A 7,904-nucleotide genomic window follows, 5' to 3' on the forward strand; every position below is an offset into this window, starting at 1 on the left:
AGCAGAAGAAGATGATGATGATGATGATGATGAGATTTTTTTATGGTTTTAATTTTAAGGCCCGTTCACACTAAGTACAATAACTATAAAGATATTAGCGTCCACACAAACGGACGATATCGTTCTGTTTATCTTAAGTGTAGTGTTATGTCTGTTTTGATGACTAATGACTAATGACTAATGACTAAACAAAGGACATCAGTGAATAATCAAACAATGAACCAATGAGAAAACAGGACACATGACCAGAACATAACACATGAGACTATAGGGAAGCACATGGCATGATTACATGAGGACAAGGGAATCACATGATAAACACAAACCATGACTGTGAGATAGTACAAAATAAAAGGCATGAAACTATAAAAGTGAGCCAAAACCCAAAACATACGTGAAACATACGCTGCATTGTTATCGTCCTTGGCGTGAACGGGCGTTTAGTTAATGATAATAACCCTGAATGAATGCACCAACTTTCAATATGCAGAAGCATGAATTAAGAGCTGCAGGAGAGATTTTAGATAATTATAATTATATAATCCAAACTATTACATGAAATCACAGGCATCATATGTTAATAATTGCAACTCATTTTTTTTTACTGAATAGAGCTATTGACCCAAACCCAAACCCAGTGCAACATGTCTCAAAGTGTCAAGTGTACACAAATAAAATGGTGTTTTATACATTTCCTCCCATTTATAAACCATTTCTGCAGGTAAAGTTTTGTTCATGGCGTCTTTACACGCTGCTAACTGATTTATAATGGAAGGACTGTTGATGGACACAAACTTATCACATTCTACACACAAAATCAATGACAACCACAATTATTGAATTTGGCCACTCCAGCCCGTGCAAAACCCCCCTTCCTTCACAGACGGTCCTTGTGGGTCAGAGAAGCCAGGAGAGAGAAAGCGACGGCAAAATGGAGCGAGGAGGTGGGGACAAAGACCTTGGCCTTGTGGCGTGACCCGGCATGGGGCCCCCCGTCTGGGCCCTTGGCTCTGTCTGACACCCCCCCCCCCCATGTCTGTGAAAGCAGGATCCCTCATTATAATCCGGGTGTCTATGGAAGTTGGGGGTGAGGGGCACGGAAGACCTACCAAGACATGGTCTGGGTACGACAGCTATTGATCAATGGCCTGACACACACAATCAGAAATCTTAAATGGCTAGGTAAATGCGTGTGTGTTGGGGGGATGGGGGTCCTTGATGCGCTCAGACAGTCCGAGTGAAAAGGAATTCCAGATCGATTGGGGTTTGTTTCTTTCCTGCTGGGCACTGCACCTCTCAATACTGTGATGTTTGCAAAAAGGGCTTGTGTGTGTGTGTGTGTGTGTGTGTGGGTGGGGGGTGATACGCTGGTTTATCAGTGGGTCAATAGGGGATTACATTTTTTCATTGTAAGGTTATCATCAGTGTTCTGCAAGCAACAAAAATGTGTCATAAATTAGCATAAAGATTTGTAGCTATACTTTGGGCACAAAATTGTCTTTTTATGGGGACATCTTCAAAGCTCCAGAGGATTCTTAAAGTAAATTAGAGTTACTCTCCAGAATTATAATTATTTATTTTATATAACTTACAATTTTATACACACTACCGTTCATGTTAGTCTTTTATTCTCTTCATGGCTGCATTTATTACATAAAAAATACAGTTAAAACAGTAATATTGTGAAATATTATTTTAATTTAAAAGAACTGTTTTCTAATTTAATCTATTTTTTAAATGTAATTTATTCTTGTGATGACAAACTGGATTTTCAGCATCATTTCTCTTTGTATTGATGATTTGCTGCTCAAGAAACATTTATAATTATTATCAATGTTGACATTCTGTTGTGTGATTTTTGTTGTGTGAAAATAAAGTTCAAAAGAACAGTATTATAAAAATGCTATGAAATAGAAATCATTTGTAACATTATAAATGTCTTCACTGTCACTTTGATCAAGGGCATAAAAGTAATTATTTAGTGAATAAAAATGTTATTGTCTTTCAAAAAATAATCTTACTGACCCAATAATAATTTATGTAATTATAAGATGTATTATTTATATAAAAAGAATAGAAGTCTATGCTATGTCCTCATTTAGATAGCAAGGTAAATGTGTGTGTGTGTGTGTGTGTGTGTGTGTGTGTGTGTGTGTGTGTGTTTCACGTATACATTGTGGACACAAAATTGACATTTTTGGTCCCCATGGGGAAAACAGCTTATAAATCATACTTTTGATTGCTCTGAAGGTGTTTTTTTTATTTATTTTTTTTATGTGAAAATGCAGAAAGTTTGGGGTAGGGTTAGGGTTGGGGGACAGAATATAGTTTGTACAGTATAAAAATCATTGGAAAGTCCCCGTAAAACATGAAAACACAACATGTGTGTGCATGTTTGTGTGTGTGTGTGTGTGTGTGTGTGTGTGTGTGTGTGTGTTTGTAGAAGGGAGTGGGCAAAATCCGGGCCACAGCAGGGGAACGGGAAAAGGGCTGGTTCATAGTTCACGATCCCCGAGCTCTCTCAGACACACACACACACACACACACACACACACACACACACACACACACACACACACACACACACACACACACAATCACACACAATCACACACTCTCACCCTTCCCCTCTGGCCTCGTCTGGTCGGAAAGGTCAGTGCATGTCTGGGAAAAGCGGAATTTTAATAAATTATTTTTTAAAGGTCACTCTTATGCACACACTCTTCCCAAACATACAAGTTCATCAGATGACCACAACTCCACATGCAAACACACACAAAAATAAATGCATTTATTATGCATGGATTACATAACATCTTAAAAAATTAGTGTGTAAACATCTACTTGTGACAACAGGTGAAGTGTTTAGATAGCATCACATTCAAAGCTTCAAGCAATAGTTGTATTGCACATTACCTATATTTTTTTACTTTTTTATTTTTTATTTTTAAGTATTTTAATGCGAGATCGCTGCTAGACAGAGAGGGCAGCTCTATATGCTTTAAACCTATTGACCCTCTGATTCTACCGTAGACAGAAGGAAAGGGGGTGTCTTGGCTGGGGGGGGGGGGGGGGGTCGGGGGTGCAGGATCACCCAGCTGGCCGCCTTGAAGGGTAACCATATCATACTACTAAACTTCTGAAAGACTGTCTTTCTATTTTTACAATTATTCCTTTTTTAGATAAAATAAATTCCATAATAAGATCATAAGATGCTTTTTATTAATTTATTCTTCGTAATATTTATAAAAGAAATAAACAGCCCATAGGATCTAGACTATACTACACTATATTTTCTGAAGAAAATGTGATGAGAGCTGCTTTTTTGTAGAAAACTCAATGGGTCGTTGCTAGGGTGTTCTGGGTGGTTGCTACGAGGTTGCTTACAGGTCCAAGTGCAGTTCATATTCTCTATGATATTCTGTTCCCTAGATACTAAAATGTAGGGTCGGTAAGATTTTTTTAAAGACATTAATTTTATTCTGCAAGAATGCAATTAAATGAACAGAAAAATATTACCTTTACGTTACTACAAAAATAATAATAATAAAAAAAAAATCTTTAGAATGTTCAAACATGAAAGAACAAAATATCACAAAAATGCTTTTCAACATTGATAACATTAAGTGTTTGGTTATGCTTTATTTTAAGGTATCCTTGTTACATTGTAATTATACATTTAAGTACTGATTAATTAACAACATGTACTGACTATAGGTTTAGGAGTAGGATTTGGTTTAGGGTTAGCATTATGCATAAGAACATGTAACATGTAAAAAGGACATTGTAAAATAAAGTGTTCTCAAATGTTTCTTGAGCAGCAAATCAGCATATTAAAATTAATTCTGGGGACACTGAAAACTGGAGTAATGATGCTGAAAATTCAGCTTTGTCATCACAGGAATGAATTAAGAATAAAGTTTATTTTAGTTTAAATTATTTTAAATTATAATAATATTTCACAATATTTCTGCTTTTACTGTACCTTTGATCAAGTAAATGCAGCCTTGGTGAGCATATGAGACTTTCAAAAACATTTAAAAATCTTGGTAGATTGTTTGTCTTGGGTCCTTCCATCAATGTAAGTCTATGGGATTTTTCTGCCTGTTTTTATCATCCTGTCACATCATCTTTACCTCAGTTGTGAACAAACCATCCGATCTGAAGTACGAATGCAGTTCCAAAGCATGCACCGCTAAATGGTGCACTTTTTTACAGACCGCTGGTGTCTGTCCACTTCCTTTTGCACTGTGTAGCATTGTTAGTGCGTGTTTTATTTTCTTTGTTTTATGTTCATTGTCATGTGTCCTCTGCGTGCTAATAAAAGTGTCTCCGTCACAAACACAAGCTGCCACAAAGCTGGAACTGTACAAACACCACAGACAGACAGCTGAAAGCCTCAGACCAATTAATCACTTGAAATGTCTGTGTGCTTTTGTCGATGTGTGTGTATGTGGGGATATGCTCGTTTGCGTAAAAGTGTGTCCTTGTCGCAACATAATTTTAGGTTTCTTGGGTCTTGTTTGCCTGATAACCGCTTGTCTGTAGTTTCTGAATCTGTGAACACTTCGTTCACCCCCCCCCCCTCCCCCTCCCCCTCCAAACGCCTCTGTTGTCTCTTTAAAGAAGCTAAGACAGTTTCATGCTCTCTGTCAGCGCTTTCCCCTCCCTGACCGGGATTGTTCCAGATTAGATTAGACACAATATGAATAACCGTAAACCAAAGACCTCTCAGACTGTGAAAGCTATCAAAGGCATATTTTCACTGTCTAATCCTCCTCCTGCCCCCCCGAGCTTTCACCCCACACACCCTTTTTTTGTCTATCCAATCAAACTGTTCCCATCCCTCCTGGTGCAGTCTGGGATTATTGGTGCTGTGATGAATTATGCATGAATGCCAGCATCAACTCTTACCCGTTTGCGACAAAGCTTGCGGTGAGGGGGTCGTAAGAGGGTCAGCCTAAACATCGCTTGGTCTGGTCTCAGGTGGAGTTCAAAACACGAAACCGATAAGAAAAAGAGGGATGAACTTTGGATCTGTTATTGATAGGGTTGTAAAGCTGGCGCCCTACTGTCTCACCAGAACTGTACACAGACACCCAGGCCAGAGGTCAGCGAGAAATGACCCTCCTGTTCTCACACAGACAGATATCAGGACCTGCTGCTACTGGATTTGCAGGACAGCCGTTGTTATCTGGCAGGGCGTGCAATGCTTCACATAACCAGCGGCGGCTCTCTTTGTTGTGCTCAAGCTGATTGGATCATGGAGTTTGCATGGAGCTTCAGAGTTGCAATTGATGAAAAATGTTTCTGTAGCTTAAACAATAGTGCATGTTGCTGGCAACACCAAGGGTTTGATTCTCGGGGAATGCATACATGCATTTAAAAATAAAAATAATACAGTTTTTCTGAATTGCTAAACACTAAATCCCATTCTCTGAACCAGATTCTCAATAGCCTAAACCGATTTGTCAAATAAATCCCTTTTTATAATATTGACTCATGTGTGTATGATCTGAAAGCATTGTTTGATTTTGAGCACAGATAAAATGGTTTTGATTTTGCCAGAAGAGTTAAGATTTTGAGAAAGTGAGTGATGGTTTCATGAAATGTGCTTTAGCAATTCAGAAAAACTGTAATGACTTTTTCCCACCGTCAACTGCCATTGATCAGCCAAATAGACTCACATCATTGGTTGAGCCTTACAGCTTTGCTGGGCTGGTTGGGATGTTCAAATCATAGAAATCATAAATCAAATCAAACGCCATTGGTTCTTCTGTCTTGTAACTGAAGATTATCAGTGAAATCCAACAAAAATGTTCGATAATATCGATAAAAAAGTTAGAAAAATTATATATAGCTGATCACAGCTGCTTACATTGCATGGAAAAGATCAGTGTGACATTTATTTTTAATCAAAAGTAATGCAGGTTAGAAAAATGACAGGATGTTGCTTGTTATGTCCACTGACAGTTGTTGCATGTAATGTTCAAGAGAAGAGAAGAGAAGAGAAGAGAAGAGAAGAGAAGAGAAGAGAAGAGAAGAGAAGAGAAGAGAAGAGAAGAGAAGAGAAGAGAAGAGAAGAGAAGAGAAGAGAAGAGAAGAGAAGAGAGAGAAGAGAAGAGAAGAGAAGAGAAGAGAAGAGAAGAGAAGAGAAGAGAAAGAGAAGAGAAGAGAAGAGAAGAGAAGAGAAGAGAAGAGAAGAGAAGAGAAGAGAAGAGAAGAGAAGAGAAGAGAAGAGAAGAGAAGAGAAGAGAAGAGGCCAAAGGGGGAAGGGTGCTTTTGGGGCCCTTCTCAGACAGACATGAAGGCCTCCTGGACGTTTCCTTTCTGCTGGACGGCCTCAACAAAGGTGCTCAGTCATGTGAAACTTAATCTTGAGCCCCCCAAAAAATCACCTTTGACCTTTCTCTGCCTTCACCCAAGGAGAAGGGGCCAGGATCGGAGGCATTGGAGAGAGGTCACGTCCCCCAAGACACTGCCAGAGCACACAGTGTGCGGACATGTGTGTGTGTGTGTTCTTGTTTTGTGAAAAAAATGGAGCGCCCCTTTTACTGCATTTTTCCATCCTAGACAAAACACAGACCCCATTTAATCCAGTGGTCCTCACCTTCTGTCTGGGCAAACATAGAAGTATCTCAGCAAAGTGATCATTTCTGTGTGCTGGATCTAAAGGGGACGAGACTCAAATCAAAAGGGTAAGCAGCTGCAATCAGTCCACAAGTCCAACCTTACTGCTGGAGAATAACACATACTGTACACACACACACACACACACACACACACACACATACACACACACACAGGATTAACCTCCTAGAGCCCTGAGACGGGGGCTTGCCTGTCATCGATGCAAAGCCCTGTAGAGTATAAACATTGAGGCAAGACAGAACATAGACCAGCACATTCAAGAGAGTAACACAATGGCTCAGTTACAAAACCTTGTCTTGCTGTCTAGTGCCTATATAGTTTGCTGCCTTCTAAAGGTGAGATCCTAACTGAAATGGAATAATTTTGGAATGCTTTACGCGAGCAGTCATACAAATAGAGCTAAACTCACGAAGCTGCAGGATGACTTGACTCACAATTGATTTCATTAGCATTTTGTGTTAGCATGTTGCTAAGCTAACATTCAATACTCTAATAAGAATAAACATATGAAGGAAGTGCAAAATACAGCCCAGGCTCATTGGAAAAACATGCCTGTGGCGACATTGCTGCATAATAATATTACGTTGCTTTTTGCATGTTTCACGTCACAACATAAAATGTTCAGTGAGAGGCGATTAAAATCATGTTGTTATGTATCATGGCAGTTCTGAAATTAATTGTTTGATGAATGGCGCTAAAATGTTAATGCTCTTTCTTGTTTAAAAATAACGTGCCTCCTACTCTAAACCCTAAACCTAATTGACAGTGTTAACAGAAGCAAACCTGAGATAAACACGCATTTGCTGAAGCAACCATGCCATAAAAAAATTGTTGTTTCAACTTAAAAAAGTAAATGTTCAGGCTGCCTTAAAATTTTAAGTTTAGTCAACTGGAGACTGTACTAAGTGACAACTTGGATATTGAGTTGACAAAACTTAAAAATGTAAGGCAGCATGAACACTTTCTTTGCTACGTTTTTTTTTTCTTTCAAGTCTTTCAGTCTTTCACCTTTTATGAGTATGCATCTTCTAATATGCACCTTTTATGAGTAAAAATTTACTTTTCTCTTTGTGTTCCCCAATGATCTGCATCGGAAGTGTACCAGGACATAACATAGTATTGTTCAAGGAATCGTGGGAATTTTTTTTTTTATTAATCATTAATCTGTCCCTGTAATTATAATTTGTGTGAAAAGGAATAAAAGTTGTTTTATACGGTTTGTTTAAGCTAGAAACTGCAGTGAATTGTATACG

The sequence above is a fragment of the Abramis brama genome (genome assembly GCF_963993115.1).
Source record: "Abramis brama genome assembly, chromosome: 11".
NCBI lineage: Eukaryota > Metazoa > Chordata > Actinopteri > Cypriniformes > Leuciscidae > Abramis > Abramis brama.